Raw genomic sequence first — 24,450 nt, 5'->3', positions numbered from 1 at the left:
TTGTATGGCTTGACTGGAGTCATAGTTATGACCCAGCTTTGCCCTCTTAATGGCTCTTTGTGTGTATGCCCTGTTCCCACTGTGGTGGCCCAAGACCTGTAAGTAGGATTACATGAATGCTCTTGTTACCAGACCTGCACATGCTGCAAAAATGATCCAATTTTGAGTGTATGTTTACTCCCTGAGGATTTATGATATATATATAGCACTGATATTAAATCTCTACATTGGCACTAAGTAGATCATTTTGTAAATTGTTGGTAATATGTTGTGCATTCTATATATTGGCTTCCTTATATATGTGGAACAATGCAATCTTCAAAACAACCCTATGACATTGATCCTATCATTATTCTCAATTTGTAGATGAGGAAACAGTTTCAGAGAGGTTGATTAATTTTTCCCAGGTACCCAGCTAATAAGCATGGAACTAGGATTCAAATCCAGGAATCAGGCTCTAAACCTCCTACTCCTAACACTACACTTCACTGGACTGGGCAGAACAACATGCTCAACTTGAAATTGGCATTCTTGAATTAATCCTCACTATCAGCTCAACTGAAATATAAGAAGATTAAGTATTGTTAATCCCTTAAACTATAAAGAAAGCAAATTTAACTGTAAATCTTCTCAACAAGTGTGTGTGTTTCAAATGAAGGAATCTGAAACTGCTTAGAGAGTACACTGTCCTTTCACAAAGTAAATATATACTAATGTTATTAGAGGAAGGAGGGAGTCTGTATTTTAAGGGTTGAAGAAAAGATAGTGATTTAAGCTCCAAAACCCACAGGAAATCCACGATCCTTTATCCAACAGTACAATCAGTTGAGTGGTCCAAGTATCCATCATTCCAAAATACCTCCCCAAAGAGCAAATGCAGAAGATTGGTTCAATCAAAATCTTCGGTTGGAAATGTTCTTTATCATACTGGTCACATAAAGATGCTTGGCTTATTTCTATATTTTGAATAAGTTAGTTTAAACTGAGCTTCAATTCCTCAACTCTAAATAGATATAATTACAAGAATGGTATTCGATATCACAGACATAAAGAAGTATCTTCTAGCCTATCTATACAAAGTAGAATTTTATTCCATCAGAACATAACAAGTACTCTTCATAACTGGATTTGTTATTTTTGCGAATAGAATTAAAGCCCTCTTGCTTTCAACCTGAATTGTTGAAAAGCATTCCTAATTGTCTTTGTTCACTCCTGTTGTCTTAAATATGGACAAAAGACCTTAAGGTGCCTCCACTAGTTTCCCAAGGATGGGGTATAATGCAGTAACCTTAGAATGAAAACTGAATTCAATACCTGTCTGTTCCTGACACTTAATAGCCACTATTGAGTCAAACCCTTAATCACTTAATCATTTATGTCCTGGTTTCCTAAACTGTAAAATGGGTGATTTCTGACCTATTGAATTTAAAATATCAGTTCAGGGGCATCTGAGTGGCTGAGTCAGTTAAGCATTGGACTTCTGCTCAGGTCATGATCTTGTGGTTTGTGAGTTCAAGCCCCATGTTGGTCTCTGTGCTGACAGCTTGGAGCCTGGAGCCTGTTGCAGACTGTGTGTCTCCCTCTCTCTCTCTGCCCCTCTCCTGCTTATATTCTGTCTATCAAAAATAAGTAAACATTAAAAAAACTTTAGATCATCGTTTCAAAATTTAAATGGCCCAATGTATATAAATATACTTTGCAACTTAGAGGTGCTATATAAGTTCATATCCATTTAATAGGAAATATGTGTAACTAATTAGGCAGTATGACTTCCAGGTATACTTTGGAAGTTGTTGAGAATTTTCCATTTGAAGTATTAGCATCTTTTTTTGTTGTTTACTGCCTTTGAGTTCTTATGACTGAAACTATTTGAATTCTGAGGTTGCTCTATACATACCCTGTCTGCACTAACCTATAGTTCATTAGGCTTTATGAGATGTGTGTTGTGGTCTAGATTTACATACTCTGTTAAATAATAAAAATAGTTAAATCCCTTGATTTGTGTTTCAGTGTACTTTCTTTGGATATGAAAAATCCTGTAGTATAAAGGGTTATACTAGTTACTTGGTTGTATCCCCAGTCAGTGCTGCTGCTTTCAGATGATTTCAAAATTATTAGAATTGCAGCAGATTTATAGGCCATTATATGCATCTTACTGGGACTATGTATGTGATTTTTGTCATGGGCAAGTGACTTAGGATAAAACTAATATTCTTTAGAGTTGTCACAAGCAAAATGCAGCTTAGGCATAGATGACCCATAGAAAGAAAAATACTATTTTTTTCCAAGTTTTTATTTAAATTCCAGTTGCTTAACCTATAGGGTAATAGTCATTTCTGGTGCAGAATCTGGTGATTCAACACTTACATACAACACCCAGTGCTCATCACAAGTGCTCTCCTTAATCCCCATCACCCATTTAATGTATCCCCCATCCAGGCCCTCCCCCAGCAACCCTCATTTCTTCTCTATATTTAGGAGTCTTTTATGGTTTGCCTCTCTTTTTTTTTTTCTTCCTTCCCCTGTGTTCATCTGTTTTGTTTCTTAAGTTTCACATGTGAGTTAAATCATATGTCATTTTTTTCTTTCTCTGGCTGACTTGTTTCACTTAGCCTAATACATTCTAGCTCCATCCACATCATTGTGAATGGCAAGATTTCATTTTGTTTTTATGGCTGAGTATTATGGCTAACAGACACATGGAAAGATGCTCCACATCACTCATCAGGGAAATCTAAATCAAAACTACAGTGAGATACCACCTCACACCAGTCAGAAAACGTTACAGGAAACAACAGGTATTGGTGAGGATGTGGAGAAAGGGGAACCCTCTTTCACTGTTGGAATCAAAACTGGTGCAGTCACTCTGGAAAACAGTAAGGAGGTTCCTCAAAAAGTTAAAAGTAGAACCTATTGACCTATTGAATTTAAAATATTGGTTCAAAATGTAAAGGGCCCATTGTATACAAATATTCTTTGCAACTTAGTGCTATTGCTGAATCATTGCATAAGGGATACATGCAGCTGTATGTTTATAGAAGCATTATCAACAATAGCCAAATTATGGGAAGAGCCCAAATGTCCATTCACTGATGAATGGATAAGGAAGATGTGGGGTGTGTACACACACACACGTTCTTTACATTTTCTGAACCATTTGAGAACATGATGCATATATCAAGCCACCTTAACCCTAATGCTTCAATGTGAATTTCCTAAAAACAAGGATATCCCCCTACCTAACCATCCTAATCAAATTCAGAAAACTTAATATTGATACAGGAATTGCATTTAAAAATTTTTTTGAAGTATAGTTGACACACAATGTTACATTGGTTTCAGGAATACAACATAGTGGTTTGGTAAGTTTCCACATCATGCAGTATTTATAAATGTAGCCACCATCTATCAACTTACAACATATTACAATACCATTGACTATATTCCCTAAGCTTTATCTTTTATCCCCATGACTTATCAATTCCATAACTGGAATCCTGTATCTCCTACTCCTGTTCACCTATTTTGCCCATTTCCCAAACTCCTTCCTCTGTGGCTATCATCAGTTCTCTGTATTTATGGGTCTGCTTCTGCTTTTTAAGGTTTTGATTTTTAAATTCCACATAAAAGTGAAATCATATGGTATTGGTCTTTGTCTGACTTACTTCACTTAGCATAATACCCTCAAGTGCCATCCATGTTGTCACAAATGGCAAGATCTCTTTCTTAATTATGACTGAATAATCAATTTTAAATACACAACACCTTTTCTTTATCCATTCATCTATCAGTGGACATTTGGATTTCTTCCATGTCTTGTCTATGGTAAATAATGCTGCAATAAACATAGAGGTGCATATATCTTCTTGAATTAGCATTTTCTTTTTCTTTGGATAAATCCTGAGTGGTAGAATTACTGAAGTATATTATGGTATCCTATTTTTAATTTTTTGAGGAACCTCCATACTGTTACAGGAACCATTTTGGATTTTAAGGGAGTTACTGTCACACATAAGGCCACAACCCACCAGGTCTTTCATTCCTTTTATAAAGAAGTGGAGAAGTGTCTTCCCATTTCTGTCATGATGAAAAATCAGTTTCTAGCCCTAGCAGAGATTATAGCCCAGACTCTAAAGATCTCTTCTTGTTATGTATGTGGGGGAACCAATATGGGGCACCAATGGCCATGGGAGGCTAGAGAATTAGATCCCTGTAAACCTTATAGTGGAACAGAATACCCCAGGCCTAGTCCCAGGGTTTGGATTCTCAAAACCTCAATTATTGGGAAAAACTGCCTTGCCTGGTGGGGAGGGAAGTTCACCATCTCTGTTGAAAGCTTAACATGCCTAGGCTAATGATTTTATAAGTCAATCCCTGGGAAACCCAATGGTGGGGAACCCCAGATCACCTTGAGCCAGGTCCCCACCTTTTGTCTAACTTGTCTTATCTCCTAGAGGCATGGGGCAATGTCAACACAGCCATCAGATGGCAGGCCCCAGGTGGACTATACTGGATATGTGGAAGGAAAGCCTATACAGTACTTCCCCCAGGCTGGTCAGGGTCATGTGTGCTAAGAACTATTCATCCAAATTTCTTCCTGCTCCCACTTGACAGGGGGAACATTTAGGCATCCAAGTGTATGGGGACAGGGAAACAACATGTCCTACAAATTGGCAGTTGGAAAGATGACGAATGGCCTCCTGAGCATATATATAATCCATCATTATGGTCCTGCCACTTGAGCAGAGGATAGGTCCAGGGGCTACCACACTCCCATTTACATGTTAAACCACATGATCAGACTGCAAGTAGTTGTAGAAATTATATTCAATGAAACTGCCAGAACTCTTAACTTACTAGCCAAGCAGCAAACCAAAATGTGCAATGTTATCTATCAAAATCACTTGGCATTAGATTACTTGCTTGCTTCTGAGGGAGGAGTTTGTGGAAAATTTAATAAGAGTAATCTGCCTACAGACAGATGATGAAGGAAAAGTCATAGAGGAGATCATAGATCGAATGAGAAAGGTTGCTTATGTCTCAGTCCAGACCTGAGAGGGTTGGAACTCTGGGGAGTTATTCGGAGAATGGTTTTCAACTCTTGGGGGATTCAAAACTCGCATAGGTATTATCCTTTTGATTTTGGGAGCTTGCTTAATCCTACCTTGCCTAGCTCCCCTGGTTATATGGTCTGTCTTCAGCTTCATTTAGGTAATGGTCAAAAGGAAAACAGCCACACATGTGATTATGTTATGGAAGCATAAACCTCTGAACCAAGATGATGCTCTTTGACCCAAAATAGGGGGTCTGAGCATCAAAGGGGTGGAATGTGGTAGAGCCCTGCCCTAAGGAATGTGGTGAGAACCTCAAGACAAAGGAAGGGAACCTGGCTATCTGCCCATGTGCTACCTTCCTCATGACTCTGTAACATAGACCACCCATTCAGACTGTATGTTACCATATGTGGGAGACAAAGGAGCAAAAATTGTACAAAGGGCTATACTCCGCTGAGCTTGGGGCTCAGTTTTTTGGGTACCAACTGCTGAGCCCATGCCAGCATGACAAATTAAGTTGCTTTCTGCAAAGAAAAGCCTCAGTGTCCCATTTCTCTGTGCAAGAATCTTGCTACATTCCCACAGAACTTTTGTTTGTGGATGTATGATAAATTTTAGTTGTTAAAATGGGGGAAAGACAGGAGGAACATCTTATGCCACCATGATACCAATATCACCCTCAACCCAGCTGGAAATCTTAAAGGATATTTTCATGTCTGCTTTCATTTCCTCATTATTCATTTCCTCTAAATATTGCAGAGTTTGGTTTCCAACCTTATTTCTACCAAACTGATTGATATTTACTAATGACTTCATAATCATCAATTTATAGGCCTTCTCTCCTTCCTCATCCTCTTTTATATCTTGTGATTTGACACTTGTAGATGTTCTCTTATTTCTTCCTCCATACTATCCAGATATTCTCCAAAACCAAATCTTTGACTTCTGCTGCACTCTCCCCTTGGCAATTCATATTCAATCTAAACAGACAGCTCTTAAATCTGTAGGTCCAACCTCACTTGGTTACTAAATTCTAATATTTAATATGCAACTACTTTCTAGATTTCTTTGCCTATTTGGTCTAGAGACATCTCAAATTCATCATGTCCAAAATTTAAACCTCTTCAGCTTCCATTCTCTGACACTCTTCTTTGAATCACTATTCTCTTAATGAGCCAGGCTTTAAATTTAAATGACATCCTATCTTCTTTACCCTCACAACTCATTAAATACAATAAGATGGTTAAGTGAGTTTCCCTAATTCTGTCAAACCCAGGTTGTTCTTCCTCTTGTCACATTCAACAACTCCTTCTTTAATCTAGTTTACACTTCGCTGATTAATCTTCTTTAAGGAACGCCTTAAGCATTTGCTTCCTATTCAAAAATCTAAAATGACTCTGTACTACTGAATAATATTTGGATGCCAAGCCTGTTCTTCAATGGTCTGGCTTCAAAAAAAAATTTTATCCTGCTGTTTTCTATGATTTTTCTATAACACAGGGCTATTTGTTCCATGTACATACCCTGCATTTTCAGTCTCCATATCTTGCAAAATGTTATTCACTTGCCACCTGATTTCCCTATGCTTGCTAACTCTTGCACTGAAGTAGTTCTAGATTCTACTCATTCTTTAAGGGATTAGTTTACATTCCATCTTTATTGTGAAATAGTTCTTAGTCTTCCAGATGGAAATAATCTCTTTCATGAAATCTTAGATTATTTTTATCTTTATTTCATCTATGGCATTGGTCATTTTTGGCTTTGTACTATGTAATAAGTTTAATGAAATTTTAATAAATACTTATGAAACACTTGCATGTACCAGGCACATTGGTAGATACTGAGGATGCAAAATTAAACAGAGTTCAAATCCTCAACCAGCCTCCATTCTAGTACTTCTATGAACATTTATCTTCCCTACAAAATGAAAATATTTTGGAGAAGACCATTTCAAAATATGTTAAAAAGAAAAAATCAGTTTATGGAAAAATAATAACATAAATACTTTGATCAGAAGAAATTTTTTAAAAATTCTTAACTTCAAGATCTCTACCACAGGTAGAAAAGTTCTCAGAGAATTCTGTTACTTTACATATGTCTCAGTCTATACTAAATTTCACATAATTTCAACTAAAGTTCAACTTTATGATAATTCATTTTTTCTTCCTCTTAGTAACTAACGTAACTTTTTTAAATAAATGAAACAAAAAAGAAAATTTTGTTATAAGGAATGACTTTGAAAGTTTCCATGTGAAAATAAATTAGGATATACTCCTAAATACAGACTTGGTAATAAAAAAGTGTTTTGTAAAAGATTGGTCATAAATGACTTGTCTAATAAGACAATATTCCTATCAATAAATAGCAGTGGTTCTTAAATGTTAGTATGTATCAGAAACATTTGCAAACTTTAAAACAACACAAATCAATAGGTACCTACTCCCAGAATTTCTGATCCAATGGGTCTAGGATGGGGCTTTAGAATTTGTATTTTGGTCAAGGTCTCAGGTGATGTTGGTGCAGTTGTTCCAGTGATCACATTTTGAGAACTACTACTCTACAGAATTACTTTGTGCCATGAATATTTTGAAAATATTTCTAAGGGCATCCAATTCCTTTTTTCATTTCTTAAGAATTTTTAGAGAAGAGAAAATGGTCCTATATCATGATCTTCTCTTGGCTACTTTGGTTAGTAGTCTTAGATCTCTACACCATTCATCAATTCTAGTAATGATAAAACTAATAAACATTTTGAAGGCTAATGTTATCAAACCATTATGAAGTAGATAATCTCATAACGTAATAAAATCTATCAATATATAACATTATCACCACTTTGCATATATTCAACAGTAGGTAGAGCTAAAACTCCCACAAAGGTCTGCCTGACACCAGATTGAGGCTTTACTCTTCCTACTATTTCCTTTGAGAAAATAAATTTGTAGAGACCAGTGATGCATTGTTCTAGTGTTTGTTCCACAACTTAATTGAACAGAGATAATATATTTTCTGAATATAATATTTGATGAAATTTCTCAGACAAAATTATTCCACCATGTCTCCTTATAAATAGCCTATTTCCTTTTTGTTAATTTTCTATTTTATCATTAATAGTGAGCTCTTGGTGAGGGCATACATTACGTGTTTTCATATTCTCATCAGTGAAGCATATTTTCTGCCACACAGTAGACATCCAAGAGTCAATGAAGTGAACTAGGGTTATTTAACATTTTATGTTCTAAATGCCAAGGCTTATCACCTTGTATCAGCAGTGATTAGATTTAAACACTTGAAAGATAAAAGCAATTTTCTGGAAAAGACTAAGCAAATTCACAATTTTATATGGCATGTATGTTTTTAATCACTTCTTGGATCCCAATCAATCAATAATACCACTTCCTGGAATAATAAAACAAAATAAAAAACAGATACTAAAAAGTAATATATTAGGACTCTAATTCTCTTTCAACAGTGCTTGTTTTATGCCCTGACTCTGAGGAACATTTATTACTATGAGTTAAATAAGGAAAACCTTGGGGTGCCTGGGTGGCTCAGTTGGGTGAGTGTCCAACTTCGGCTCAGGTCATGATCTTGTGGTTCATGGGTTCAGGTCCTGCATTAGGCTCTGTGCTGACAGCTCACAGCCTGGAGCCTGCTTCAGATTCTGTGTCTTTCTCTCTCTCTCTCTCTCTCTCTCTCTCTCTCTCTCTCTGTCTCTGCTCCTCTCCTGCTCATGCTCTTTCTCTCTCTCAAAAATAAGAATATTTTTAAAAATGTAAATAAGGAAAAACTTTTTTTCTATAAAGGGGTCATTCCCCCCACTCTTATCTGAAGAACAATTACCATTGTTCTTTTTAAGGCACAAAAATATCTGTATTATGCATATATATTACATTGATAATATTTCTGTCAATGAAGAATAGAAAAATTCTCTTCATATGACCCTTTCCAAAGTGCCTGCCTGAGAAAGTAGTAAATTGGAAGTCACTAGAACAAAATTAAAATCTTGATCAAAACCCAGATGTTGAAAATCTATGGCCAAACTCCGGGGTAAAAAAATACATAAATATATACATGTATAAATTTCAGGGGCATGATTGCCAAAGAAAATCAACTTAAAAACTGGTGTTGACAGGGGACCATCAGTGAGAAATCATAGGAAGCAAGAAAGCATATAATTAGATACTTGATCTGTGACATATTAAAGTTAAGTCAAGATGATGTGAACGAAGTCATGGTACAGTCTGAAAGACCTACCATGAAACCAAGGGTAAAAACAAAAGGATCATGTAGCTGAAGGTTTCAAAGCAGCAAATAAACTATGACATGCTCTTGAAACAAAATGACATCCACTGGTGAGGGTCTAGGGGATCACCATGTCAAGAACCACTACATCCAAACACAAATAACATTTACCAATATGTAAATAGATAAATGTTCTATAATGTTCTATATATACATATGTAATGACAGATGGTTTTCTTTTTTTTTTTAACCTCTTACTTTAACACACCCAGAAGCCTGAAAAATTGTAAATCCACCAAACAAAACCTGCTCTATCCTTGGAACCTGAAGATTTCTGGAGTCCTATAGCTAAGCATAATAAACGTCAAGCTCTAAGCTCAAAGAGAAATGGCAAAAAATCAATAACCTGAGCAGATAATAATCAAAGTATGAAAAATTTGTGCTTTGTGTTTCTATAAAACTTAGAGCTGGGACTCAGTTGAATTATAAGCCCAAGTCTGAAGCCAATATTTCCACAGATTCTTTCCCACCAAACACAGTATTCCAGGATGAATCTGAAACATGGTAAGACTATTCAGTTTTTAACATATTGGTAAGTGAATATTAATAGTGTTACTCACCTGAATATTAATAGCACTACTGAGGTTTTTAAAATACTCTGCCTAGCTTGATTTTTACCAGAATCTTCTACAACACGTAACTGTTACCAGAATCTAGACACAAATCTAATGTTTGTCAAAATATTGGCCAGCAAAGCATATATCCATGGTCAAGATTTAATTTACATGTCAAATCGAAAGGATGGGTGAAGAAGGAAGGACATATTTGTCTCTTTAGGTTTAAGTGCGACTGACGCTAACATAACATTTTAAATTGTGCTTATCAAATTTTAAATAAGTATCATAAAAAAGGAATAAAGGACTTGGAATGAATCAGACCTGAATGCATTAGAATTTTTTCTGTTATGAAATTTTTTTTTGTTTTTTTTCTATGTGACCTTAGGCAAGTTTCTCACCCTCTTTGAGCTTTGCCTTCCTAACCTGTAAATGAGATAACTGTATTAAATAACACATAAAAGATGAGATAGAAAATATAAAGTGTCCAGTTCAATGTCTATTATTTAGGAAATGTCCCGTAATCTGTGTCCAAAGTGATATTTATCATGCATCTAATAAAAATATGTTTCTGGGCACTTTGTTTGGGACCCCTTCTGAGATCTGGGAAGAAGCCCTAGCAATGTGTGATTTTGTGGTGTATGTCAACTTAATTTTTAAAATTCGGATACATAAATCTCATTTTAAATTTAATTTTAATGCCTAAATTCAACTTCATAATATTGTATATACAGTTGACCATTGAACAACACAGGAGTTAGAGGTGCCAGCCCTCCATGCAGTAGAAAATCTGCATGTAACTTTCAACTCCCCCAAAACTTTACTAATAGCCTACTGCTGACCAGAAGCCTTGCCAATAACATCAACAGTTGATTAACACATATTTTGTGTGTTATATGTATTACATACTATATTCTTACAATACAGTAAGCTAGAAAAAATTTTAAGAAAATTACAAGGAAGAGAAAATATATTTATAGCACTGTATTTGTCAAAAACAATTTGTATAAATGGACCCTCAGTTCAAACCCATGTTGATCAAGCATGAACTGTATTCTTAGCTTCATAAATTGAAATTGAAATTCCCACAAAACCTCTATCTACCTGTAACTATGCCTATAATTATGTCATTACTAATAAGAATCGGTAACTCTAGGGGCACCCGGGTGGCTCTGTCAGTTAAGGGTCCGACTTCAGCTCAGGTCATGATCTCACAGTTTGAGTTCGAGGCCCACATCAGGCTCTGTGCTGACAGCTCAGAGGCTGGAGCCTGCTTTGGATTCTGTGTCTGTCTGTCTGTCTCTCTCTCTCTCTCTCTCTCTGTGTCCCTCCCCCACTTGCACTCTCTCTCTCTCAAAAATAAATATTTAAAAAAGTTTTAATGTTTATTATCAGTAACACTAAAATTCAGTGTAATTTTTTTTCCTAGCTTAAAATAATCACAAAAGGTTACTTTTAAAGAATATATTTATGGAATCTGAGATCACAATTAAGTGTGTATAACTAGTTTTGCTTTTCAAAGCTGAATTGCCATCAACAATGGCTTTGCACACACCTGAAAAACAAATAATCCAGTGAAGAAATGGGCAGAAAACATAAATAGACACTTCTCTAAAGAAGACATCCAGATGGCCAACAGGCACATGAAAAGATGCTCAACATCACTCCTCATCAGGGAAATGCAAATCAAAACCACACTCAGATACCACCTCATGCCTGTCAGAGTGGCTAAAATGAACAAATTAGGAGACTATACATGCTGGAGAGGATGTGGAGAAATGGGAACGCTTGTGCACTGTTGGTGGGAATGCAAACTGGTGTAGCCACTCTGGAAAACAGTGTGGGGTTCCTCAAAAAATTAAAAATATTTCTACCCTATGACCAAGCAATAGCACTGCTAGGAATTTACCCAAGGGATACAGGAGTACTGATACGTACGGGCACTTGTACCCCAATATTTACAGCAGCACTTTCAACAATAGCCAAATTATGGAAAGAGCCTAAATGTCCATCAACTGATGAATGGATAAAGAAATTATGGTTTATATACACAATGGAATACTACATGGCAATGAGAAAGAATGAAATCTCTCTGTTTTTAGCAATGTGGGTGGTACTGGAGAGTGTTAGGCTAAGTGAAATAAGTCCTAGAAAGACAGATGCCATATGGTTTCACTCGTATGTGGATCCTGAGAAACTTAACAGAAGACTATGGTGGAGGGGAAGGAAAAAAAAAAAAGAGGGAGGCAGGCAAAACATAAGAGACTCTTAAAAACTGAGAACCAACTGAGGGTTGATGGGGGGTGGGAGATGGGTATTGAGGAGCACATCTGTTGGGATGTTGGGTTGAGCACTGGGTGTTGTATGGAAACCAATTTGGCAATAAATTTTCATATTAAAAAAATAACTCAAGTTAAAAGTATCTTTCAAGTTTGCCCTTTCCAAATAGGCAGTTAAGTCAGGTGCAGTTTTGAAAATGTTAGCAAATATTATCAAAACGTTTGTGTATTGGGTGAAGAAAGAAGCCCATTTTAACACTGTAAGAGAACAGATACTTAGCATTGGAAGGAAAAAGGCTGAGTTTAAATGATAGTGGATCCAACCCAAAATTGTCAAGCCAGGTAGGCTGCTTACAAAGACCATTTGCCCAGAACCATAATGTCCAAATCAAAACTTCAAGAATGAACACAAGAGTCCAATTGCCCATATACACTTTACTCAAATACACAAGAATAAGTGTAGAGAGAGACTGAGAGCATATGTGTAGGGGAGAGAATTAAACAATGTGGGAAAAGCTGACCTCTTTGTGCTGGATGATCCAATGCCTCAGAGTGGCAGGTGCAAAGAATGAATCCGCCCTCACCTGATGTCCAATCCCATGAGTCTCTCATTTTGGGAGTTTCTTGCAATCTAAGTATCTCAAGACACAAAGCACACAACTCAATCTGGTGTCACCTGAAAAAAGAGCTATTCTTGAGCCCTGGAGGAAAAACTGCCTGTGTGGGATGAATTGAGTAAATATATAGTATATTGCACTGTATGCTTGGCCTAAGGGATTTCTTGAGTGACTTTTCATGGTAAACAATTCTGCTTTACACCTAGTTTAAGAAATGAATCTTTAAGAAATAATTCTCGGGGCAACTGGGTGGCTTAGTCAGTTGTGGCCAACTCTTGATTTCAGCTCAGATCATGACCTCACGGTTTATGAGTTCAAGCCCCACGTCAGGGTCTGCACTGATAGTATGGAGACTGCTTGGGATCTCTCTCCTCCTCTCTGTCTCCCTCTCTCTTCCTCTCTCTCTTTCTCTCTCTCTCCCCCTCTGCCCCTCCCCTGCTCATGTGTATTCTCTCTCTTCTCTGAAAATAAACTTAAAAAAAGAAGTCTATATCTTAAGATTTCTAATCAAGATTCTGTAACAGAAATAGGAAGAAATCAAGTATACATAGCAAGTATAAATTATCAGGTCCTATTATTCAGATATGCAAAGATAATATGCCTCCTTCGTTTTTTATAAATAAACTCAGATCCCTATCCTACCTGATTTTAATCAATTCTAACATTAGTAATTTCAAATTTAAGCTAGCCCTCTAAGAGTTTTCTTTCCCTGTCTTCCTCTCCCAGGTTTCTGGATTCTTACCTAAGTTTGTAGGGATTAGTGAGTCCTGGTGGTGGTGGTGGTGGTAGTGGTGGTGGTGTGTGTGGAGCAGGGCAAAGTTGATTATTGGAAGAATCTGGTCACTTGCTGACACTTTCAGCCTCCTTGGTCCCTAGCATTTCATGCTCCCATGCTGGCATCCACGGAGATCCACTATCCCATTGGTCCTAGCTTTTGTTTCACTGTCTATGTTCCCCTCTCCATATAGAGAAACATTTTCTGATCTGCTATACTTCTTTGACATTCTTGAGCCATGAGATATCATTCTACTTTCCCTGAATCTTTTAAGGGCCATAGGAAAAGGTCTTGAGAGCTATCTCAAGTGTGATCTGCCTAGTCCCATCCCACCACCATTTCTGCTCCACTGCTACTGCACTAAGTTGATGTGGCACTGGACAGTCGCAATTTTTGCCAGCTTCCTTGGGCTCCACATTGTGTTCTGAATGACAAACTTAAGTGGAAGATATAAGAAGTTCTATCATATGCCTCCACTTGGAAATAATCACAGAGAGGACATAGCATCCAATTTGTAGCTTAGACACCCACCCAGGACTCACTCTGATGTACTTTGTTTCTCTTATCCTATTATCTTCCTGAGTCCAACTTGAAAGTCTTGATCAAGATTGAGAAAAATGGGTGCTCATTTCAGCAGCACATAAACTAAAATTGGAATGATACAGAGATAACCATGGCCCCTATGCAAGTATGACACACAAATTCATGAAACATTCCATATTTAAAAAAGAAAGATTGGGCATGTGGGTGGTTCAGTCAATTAAGCATCCAACTTCAGCTCAGGTAGTGATCTCAAGGTTCATAGGTTTGAGCCCCATGTCAGGTTCTGTGCTGACAGCTCAGAGCCTGGAGCCTGATTTGGATTCTCTGTATTCCCCCCCACCACTCCCACTCTGCCCCTCCCTTGCTTGTGCTCTGTCTCTCTCTCAAAAAATTAATAAATATTAAAAATTAAAAAGATTGAGGGAGAAAACCATTTTGGGGGGGCATGAACTTTATGCTTTGAACTTTCCAGTTTCTCCTTCTGAAAAATACAAAACACAGCTCTTGTGATTCAAAATTCCTTAATATTATCACCTTGTCTTGAACTTCAAAAATCTATTTCAACATGCAAAAAAGCTCAGCATTTGTTCATCTTTCACTTTACATTTCTGCAGTAACATCTACTGTTCTGGTAATAATCCCAGGATGATTTCATTGCTAGGACAAGGAGAAGTATTCAGTGCCCTTCAGAGTGGGCACTGAAACCTAACGGCAAATGTGACACAATATCTCAATAGTTCATGAAGAAAAGCTACTTGAAAGAGAATATTCTCTCTTAAATGCTGAGGGGGAACTCTGCCTAATGGAAGAAATTTCTTACAAATCTCTTAACTGGGCTTTTCCAGAAACCCTGGAGAGGACAGAGTAGCACTTGGAACAATGGTGGCACAGGTCTCTGATGTAACAATGAAAACTGGGTGAATTTTACTGAATAGTTTTACTTAATCTTGTTCAGATGTCAAAGTAACTGGAAGTCATGGAATTCTTTACAAAGTGATAGAACTTTTTGTTTGATTGAATTCAGCTGTTAAAACTATCCTGTTTTGAACATATCTATATAAATTAGAGTCATGTATTAGTATCTTTCTCTCTTCCCTCACTGCACCTCTTTTTTTTCCATAAGTGTATAAAACGCAAATAGTCATAGACACATGAGTCCATAAGGAGAGCAAATGATCAAAATAGGTATGGTTAATTATATCCTATTCATGTTCATTTGCAATTTCCTCATTATGTGTCTCACTTTCAGTACTGGACTCTAAGAGTGACAAACAGCAAATATTAAAAAATTGAAGTAACTTGAGATTAGGAAAATCCTGTCTGTGGATTATTTTTATTCCTTGACTCTGGAAAAGGCTGCTGCTAACTGTTTTATTTTCTTTATTGGAATTTATTCAGCTCAAGAAACAACCTAATATTTGGAACCACCTAATATTCCTGTACTAACTGATTCTTGTTTCATCTTTCAAAGATTTGGAATCACCTCTTTCTTATGACCAGTCTTTTCTCTGCATGGGTTGTAAAACAGCCTAAAGAAAGCGATTTTTGAGATCCCAGTGTAATCCACATGTTCTTATAAGCAAAATTCTAATCCACAACCTTTTGCAAATACAGGAACACAGGGCAACAGGTTTGTTTGTTCTGTTTTGTTTGGGTTTTTTTTTTTTTTTTTTGCATGTTTCTTTTTGTTTATATTGGTTTGAAGTAAAAGATAGTCAACAACAATGAAGGAAACAGATTTAGAAAGAATTTCTGTAATGAATGTCTCCCAGCATCTCTCAGTACAGGCAATATTATATTTCCTGCCAAAACTCATTCAGAGTATTTGAGCCATTCTTGTTACTTAAGAGCATTTGGAAGGAGTCACACAAGAGAACTGTAGTTCCTACAACTCCCTCTTGTATCTATTTGAGCAATAGCAATAGATAGAAGAAGCAGTAGAATTAAAACTGATAGAATTCATGAAGTTCGAACAGAAAGCATCTGTCATTTACAAACTGAGCTTTGAACAATGGCAGGCAAGCAATCACTGCTATCAGATGTAGGATCTAGCAGTAGACCATATGAATCAGAGGCAGAAACAAAACTAAGAAAAAAGAAATATTTAAAATAGACCAAAACTCATTCTAAGCATGCCCACCTAGGGACTTCACCAGCAGCAAGAAAATGGTTGATAGTTTTCAACCAAAGAGCCAATTCAGACAATAGGATAGCAGTTGCTAGAATTCCATTTTATGTGTTTCATTGTATATAAGCTCTACACTTTAGCTCCATGACTGTCCAAAGTAGAAGAGCCATAAGGAGTGACACTTGTGCCATGAATTTTCTGAAGTTTGGGAAAAATGCTGCAAGCAACCTGAAAGAAAGAATGGTCTTTAAGCTTCTGTTAACTATAAACTGAATATTTTAAAAAGTAGATTTTAAGTTTCAAAGAATTCTTTTGTTGATCTTGTAAAAGTATCAAGTAAACCTGTTCAGACATTGTTAAGGAAGGGCATGTAAATGAAGACTCATGACACTAGAGTCACTATACTGGATCGCCAACAAATTTAGAGAATTTGCACCTTAATAGGGAGCATTCCTATTGGAATAAGTCAATAGGTGATCTTTTTTTAAAAATTTTTTTAGTGTTTATTTATTTTTGAGAGAGAGAGAAACCAAGCACAAGCAGGGAAGGGGCAGAGAGAGACAGAGACACAGAATTTGAAGCAGGCTTTAGGCTCTGAGCTGTCAGCACAGAACCCAACACAAGACTCGAACTCATGAGCTGTGAGGCCATGACCTGAGCCGAAGTTGAACACTTAACCGACTGAGCCACCCAGGCGCCCCAATAGATGATCTTTTTAAATTGTGTCTGAGCAGAGTCTAAATGTACACAAGCAAACAAGTAACTGCAAAGAGAATACATATAATTATATCTTTGAATGTAAGATACTTATTTTACTATTTCTACTCTCAGTAACATTATAATACTTGCGTGGTTGTATTTTTATTTAACTGAACTAATTAGACCAATTTTATAAACAACGAAGACATCTTAAAACTGAAGGAATATGACATCAACAAGAGCTCTAAATTTCTCTTGGTCTCATTCTTTTTCCCAGTTTTGAGATATATTAAACATATAGTACTGTATAAATATAAGGTGTAAGGTATAATGATTCGACTTACATATATTGTGAAATTACCACAATAAATTAAGTTAACAGCCATGACCTATAAATATAGGGGAAAAGGGGTGGGGGAAAGTTTTTCCTTGTAGTGAGAACTCAGGATTTATTCTTGTAACAGCTTTCAAAGGTACCACACAGCAGTATTAACTATAGTCATTATGTTAAACGTTACATCTCTAGTAATTACTTACCTTATAACTAGAAGTTTGTACCTTTTGACCACATTCATCCATTTATCCCTTCTCCAACCCCCACCTCTGGAAACCACAAATCTTTGTTTTGTTTTTAGTTTGCATATATAAATGAGATCCTACAGTATTTGTCTTTCTCTTTGTATAATGCTCTCAAAGTCCATGTTGTTGCAAATGGCAAGATTTCATTCTTTTTTATGGCTGTGTGTGTGATCACATCTTTATCCATTCATGAAAACTTAGGTTATTTCCATGTCTTGGCTATTGTACATAATGCTGCTATGAGCATAGGGGCGCAGATACATCTTTGACATAGTGTTCTCATTTCCTTTCAATAAATATCCAGAAGCAGAATTTCTAAATCATATATGGTAGTTATATTTTTAATTTTTTGAGGAACTTCATTCATTTGCAATACTAGCTGGATCAAATTACAACTCCATCAACAGTGCACAAGTGTTCCCTTTTCTCCACACCCTCTTTTGCATTTGTTATCCTTTGTTTGTTTGATAATAACCATACTAACAAGTGTAAGGTGCTGTATCATTGTGGCCTTGGTTTGCATTTCTCTGATGATTAGTGATGTTGAGCAGATTTTCATGTACCTGTTAACCATTCACATATCTTCTTTGGAAAAATATTCCAGTTATTCTACTCAGGTCCTTTGCCTATTTTTAATTGGACTCTTTGTTGTCCTGCAAATATTCTTTTCCCATTTGATAGGTTGTGTTTTCATTTTGTTGAGCAGAAGTTTTTGATGTAGTCCCACTTGCTTATTTTTTATTTTGTTAAATAGGCTTTAGGTGTCATATCCAAATAATCATTGGTAAGACCCATGTCAATGAGTTTTTTCCCTGTTTTCTTTGAGGAATTTTACAGTATCCAGTCTTACACTTAAGTCTTTAATCTGTTTTGAGTTAATTTTTGTGAGTGGTGAAGAATAGGGGTCTAGTTTTATTCTTTTGCATGTGAATATCCAATCTGTCCAGCACCATTTATTGAAAAGACTATCTTTTCTCCATTGACTATTCTAAGATCCCTTATCAAATATTAGTTGACTGTATGTAAGTGGGTTTATTTCTGGGCTCTCAATTCTATTCCATTGAACAGTATGTCTCTTTTTATGCCAGTACCATGTTGTTTTGACTACTATAGCTTTATAGTATAGCTTGAAATCAGAAAATGTGATACCTACTACTTTATTCTTCTTTCTCAGGATTGCTTTGGCTATTTGGATTGTTGTGGTTGCATATAAATTTTAGGATTCTCTTTCTACTTTTGTAAAAAAAATGTCATTGGAATCTTGATATGAATTGCATTGAGTCTATAGATGGCTTTGGGTAATATGGACATTTTAATAATATTTTTCTAAGTCATGAACACAAATACCTTTTCATTTATTTGTGTCTTCTTCAATTTCTTTCAATCAGTGCCTTGCAGTTTTCAGTGTAGAGATCTTTTGCCTCCTGGTTAAATTTATTCCTAAGCATTATTTACTTATTTATTTTAATTTTGTAGATGGAATCATTTTCATTTTCCAATAAAAAATATTGCTAGTATATAGAAAGGTTACTGATTTTTTGTATGTTAATTTTATATTCTGTGACTTTTCTGAATTTATCTTTTAGATGAACAGCTTTTGGTGGATTCTTTAGGATTTTCCTATATATAAAATTATGTCATCTGCAAATAGAGACCATTTTACTTTGTCTTTTCCGATTCCGATGACTTTTACTTGTTTTCTTGCCTGATTTCTCTGGCTATGATTTCTACACTATGCTGAATAAGAGTGGTAAGAGTGGGCATGCTTGTCTTATTCCTGATCTTAGAGGAAAAGTTTTCAACCTTTTACAATTAACTGTGATGTTAGCTGTAGGTTTATCATATATGATCTTTATTATGTTGAGGTAATTCATTCTATACCTAACTGGGTGTTTTATCATTAACAAATATTGAATTTTGTTAAATGCTTTTTCTATGTATATTGAAATGATACAATTTTTTTCTTTTATTCTATGAATGTGATGTATCCTATTGATTTGTGTGTATTAAATCATCCTTGCAGCCCAGGGGTAAATCCCACTGATCATGGTGAATGGTCTTTTTTTGTGCTACTGAGTTCATTATATTTTTCACATGCTACTGAATTTATTTTGTTAGTATTTTATTGAATTTTTGCATCTATATTCATCATAGATATTGGCCTGTAGTTTTCTTATAGTGTCCTTTTTTGGTTTGGTATCAGGGTAATACTGGCCTCATAAAATTACACTTTGATTTTTTGGAATAATTGGAGAAGGATTGGCATTCTTGGTTAAATGTTCACCAGTGAAGTCATCTGATCCCGGGCTTTTCTTCATTGGAAGTTTTTTTATTACTCATGCAATCTCCTTACTAGTAATTAGTCTGGCCAGATTTTCTATTTCCTTCTCATTCAATCTTGATAGGTTGTATGCTTCTAAGAATTTTCCTGTTTCTTGTAGGTTGTCTGTTTTGTTCACATATAGCTGTTCATAATACCTATTTATGATCCTTTGTATTTCTGTGATATCAGTTGTAAAGTCTCCTCTTTCATATGATTTTATTGATTTGGTCTTTATTTGTTAATCTTGCCAAAAGCTTATACATTTTGTTAATCTTTTTAAAGAATCAGCTCTTTGTTAATCTTTTTTTATTGTCTTACTATTCTCTATTTCATTTATTTTTGCTCTAATCTTTATTTCCTTCCTTTTGTTAACTTTGGGTTCAGTTTATTCTATTTCCTTGAGGTATAAAGTTAGGTTATTTATTTGAGAACTTTCATGTTTCTTGCTTTTGTGAGTGGGTTAGAGGGACAGAGAGAGAGAGAGAGAGAGAGAGAGAGAGAGAGAGAGAGGGAGAGGGAGAGAATCTTAAGCAGGATCCACTCTAACATGGAGCCCAACATGGGGCTCAATCCCATGACCCTGGGATTATGACCTGAACTGTAATCAAGCAACAGATGCTCAACTGACTGAGCCACCCAGGTGCCCCAAGAAATTTCTTATTTCTTAATGTAGGTGTTCATTGGTATGAACTTTCCTCTTAAAACTGTTTTTTGCTGCATAAGTTTTGTCATGTTGTGTTCCCATTTTTGTCTCAATACACCTTTTTCTTTTCCATTTAATTTCTTCTTTGATCTGTTGATTATTTAAGAAACTGTTGTTTAATTTCCACGTATTGATGAGTTGCAGTTTTTCTCCTGTCATTAATTTCTAGTTTCAAACAATTGTGGTCAGTGAAGAAACTTGGTATGATTTCAAACTTCTTAAGTTTTCTAAGACTTGTTTTGTGACCTAACATATGGTCTATCCTAGAAAATGTTCTAAGCACACTCAAGAAGAATGTGTATTCTTCTGTTGTCAGATAGAATGTTCTGCATATATATGGTATGTCCATTTGGTTTATAGTGTTGCTCAAATCTGATGTTTCCTTATGTTTTCTGTATAGGTGATCTATCTGTTTTTGAAAGGGGGTATAAAAATCCTTAACTATTATCATATTGCTGTTGATTTCTCATTTTAGCTCTTTTAGTTGCTTTAAGGTACACAAATGTTGGGTTCATAAATATTTGCAATTGTTATATCTTCTTGATGGATTGATCACTTTATCATTATATAACAATGGTTTTTGTCTCTTTTTACCATTTTTAGTTTAAAGTCTATTTTGTCTGATAAAAGTATAGCTACCCCTATTTTTTATTGTTATTGTTTGGTTTGCTTTGTTTGTTTACCATTTGCTTGAAATACCATTTTTGATTCATTCAGTGTCATTCTATGTGCATCTAAGGCTAAAGCAAGTCTCTTGTAGGCAGCATTTCATTGGATCTTTGTTTTTTGTTTTGTTTTTTTATCCATTTAGCCATTCTGTGTGTTTCCATTGGAGAATTTAATCCATTGATGTTTAAAGTAATTGTTGATAGACAAGAACTTACTATTGCCATTTTGTAAATTGTTTTCTGGTTATTTTATAGATACATTGTTTCTTGCCTCTATTCCTGCTGTGGTTTTTGTGCATGTGTTGATGTCTTTTTGTGTCAGTTTTCTTTGATTTCTTTATTATATTCTTTTATATGATCACTACAGGTTTTCCCCTTGTGGATACCATGAGACTTACATAGGATATCTTAATATTATAGGGGTGCCTGGGTGGCTCAGTCAGTTGCACATCCAACTTCAGCTCAGTACATGATCTCGCATTTGTGGGTTCAAGCCCCGCATTGGGCTCTATGTTAACAGCTCAGAGCCTTGAGCCTGCTTCAAATTCTGTGTCTCCCTCTCCCTCTGCCCCTCCCCTGCTCATGCTCTGTCTCTGTCTCTCAAAAAATAAAATAAACTTTAACAAAATTTAAAAAATTATAACACCCTATTTTAAACTGTTAGCAAATTAACCTTGAGAGTGTTCCTAAAGTTTATACTTCTTCTCTCCCTCACATTTTAAGTTATTGATGTTAAAGTTTATATATTTCACACTGTGAATCCTATAGCAGATTATTGTAGGTATGGTTATTTTTATTACATTTTTAACTTTAAACTAGAATTGTAAGTGAATTACACACCTCTATTACCATATTAAAGAATTTAACTTGGACTATGTATTTAGCATTACCAGTGAGTTTTATGCTATTTCCTTACGTTTTTACAATGTTAATTAGCATCCATTATTTCCATTCAAAAGATTCCCTTTAATTTTTTTTTTTTTTTTTTTTTTTTTTTTTTTGGTAAGACAGGTGTAGTGGTGATAAACTACCTCAGGTTTGTTTATTTGGGAAATTCTTCATCTGTACACTTCTGAAGGACAGTTCCACTGGGTACAGAATTCGTGTTTGACAGTTATTTTCTTTCACTATTTTGAATTTTGAATATCATCCCATTCTCTCCTGGCCTGAAAAGTTTGTGTTGAAAAATAGGCTCATAGTTACATGGGTGTTCCCTTGTATGTAACTTGTCACTTCTTTTTTCTGCTTTCAAAATTATTTTTCTTTGACTTAATAATTTAATTATGTGTCTTTGATATCCCTATTTGTGGCCCTTTAGGCTTCATGGATCTGGATGTTCATTTCCCTTCCCAGGCTTGGGAAATTTTCAGCCATTATTACTTTAAATATACTTTATGCTCCTTCTTTTCTCCTTCTGGCTTTCCCACAACGTGGATATTGTTTATTTTGGTTGTGTCCTATAAGTCCCATAGGCTTTCTTCACTCACTTTTTTTTTTCTTTTTGCTCCTCTGACTGGACAATTTCAAATGTCCTGCCTTCTAGGTCACTGGTTCATTCTTCTTCATGATTGGGTCTGCTTTTGAATCTCTGTATTGAGCTTCTCAGTTTAGTCATTGTATTTTTCAGCTCTAAGATTTCTGTTTGTTTTTTGATGCCCTCTATTTGCTGAATTTCTTGTTTTGTTCATGCACTGCTTTCCTAATTTCATTTAGTTGCATATCTTGTGTTTTAGAATTCATTAAACTTTAAGATGATTATTCCAAATTCCATGTCTTAGAGTTCATTGATTTCCATTTCTTTTGGTCAGTTGTTAAAGCTTTATTAGTGTTCTTTGGTAGTTCACCCTTACTTGATTTTTTTATGCATGATCCCTGAATCCCTTATATTAGTATCTGTATATTTGAGTAAGGAGTTTCCTCTTCCCATCTTTACAGGTTCATTTTGGAAGAGACCGTATTTTACCAATAAGTTCAGTTTGAGTTTCTGGCCAGGTCTGCTTCTAATGTCCTGGTACACGGAACTTACTATCAGAGTCCATTTTGGGGCAAGGCCTCTGCTGAACTCTGAGATGGGGGGTAAGGAGTATGTACCAATGGTCGAGAATAGTTAAACAGGACTTCTGACTTGTTTTCCTGCCCAAGCAAGGCTGTAGGATGGGCATCACTGTTGCCTGGGTTCTCTGTTCAGTCTTCCTAGATGTCAGAACTGTGTAATATTCTCAGCAGTAGGTTCAGCTATGAGTTAGTTTCTCTGCCCTGGCAGGGCAGAAGAATGGCCACCATAACCCGCATAGCTAATTGTTTGAGGACTCAAATCAGGAAGACTGTGCACTGTATTCCTTGGCCAAAAAAGGCCACTGATTTTGCTCTGCAGATGGGAAAGACCACAGGCTAGGCTCTCTGTTCAAGTGCCCCTGTACACAGGACTGTTGAAGGGGCTACACAGCGTCTCATTTTCTCTGGTTAGGTTCTCTGGTCAGGTGGGCTGAAAGTTATATGCAGCAATGAGAGGGACTGTGAATTAGTTTCCCTGCTTGGGCAAAGCTGGTGAACTGGCTTTAAGTCCAGGAAGGCTTTTTTGGAGTTATGGACCGATTTTCAGGATCAGTAAGACTCTGAGGACCCAAATCAGGCAGATCTGTGCCCTACTGAATTCCCTGGTCAGGCTGCACTATCATCTTGGCTTTGCAGATGAACTGAGACACTAGTTCAGACTACTACTTGGATGCTGCAGGTAGGAATTTGGTCTGCCAAGATCTGGCAACTGGTTGTTGCAAATACCTCCCCTCATCCCCATTACAATCAAATTCCTAGTGGTCAAGTCTCACAGATTTTCCTGCAATACCATGGGGGTGATATCAGAGTAGGGGCTCCCAAGAAGTGACCCAAAATGCTGGAGGTGCTGAATGTCTACCCTAGGTTCCCCCCCCCCCCCCCGCCACTGATGGAAGAACCATAGGCTCAGGGGAGACCTCTCAGTGTGGTACCGTGCTGGCTTGAGGGAGGGGCAATGTGGTCAACATGTAGCCATTTTTCTGACACTTCTAATATAGTCTGTCTTGGTCTTTGTGGTACCCGGTGGGAGGTGGGGGGCTTGTTTCAGCCTCACCTCTGTGTTCTACGATTTTCTCAGTGGTGCCTTGTCTATGAACAGTTATTAGCTGTTCTTGTGAGTGGAGCAAAATTGGGATCTATGTCACCATCTTGGTAATACCATTCTTCT

At 36.3% G+C, this 24,450-nt stretch overlaps 1 non-coding gene across 1 annotated transcript; it reads left to right on the top strand.

The window, feature by feature from the left end:
* The first annotated feature begins 14,205 nt into the window (after window positions 1–14,205).
* LOC128775402 (U6 spliceosomal RNA) lies at window positions 14,206–14,309 on the top strand. The gene has a single exon (XR_008420125.1). It is a non-coding gene; the product is annotated as a U6 spliceosomal RNA (small nuclear RNA).
* The last annotated feature ends 10,141 nt before the right edge of the window (window positions 14,310–24,450 follow it).

The sequence above is a fragment of the Panthera pardus genome, unplaced genomic scaffold (assembly GCF_024362965.1).
Source record: "Panthera pardus isolate Hobbes unplaced genomic scaffold, ASM2436296v1 HiC_scaffold_7, whole genome shotgun sequence".
Lineage (NCBI taxonomy): Eukaryota > Metazoa > Chordata > Mammalia > Carnivora > Felidae > Panthera > Panthera pardus.
Note: the sequence above shows the minus strand (reverse complement) of the source record. Positions and strands in the feature narration are given on the sequence as shown.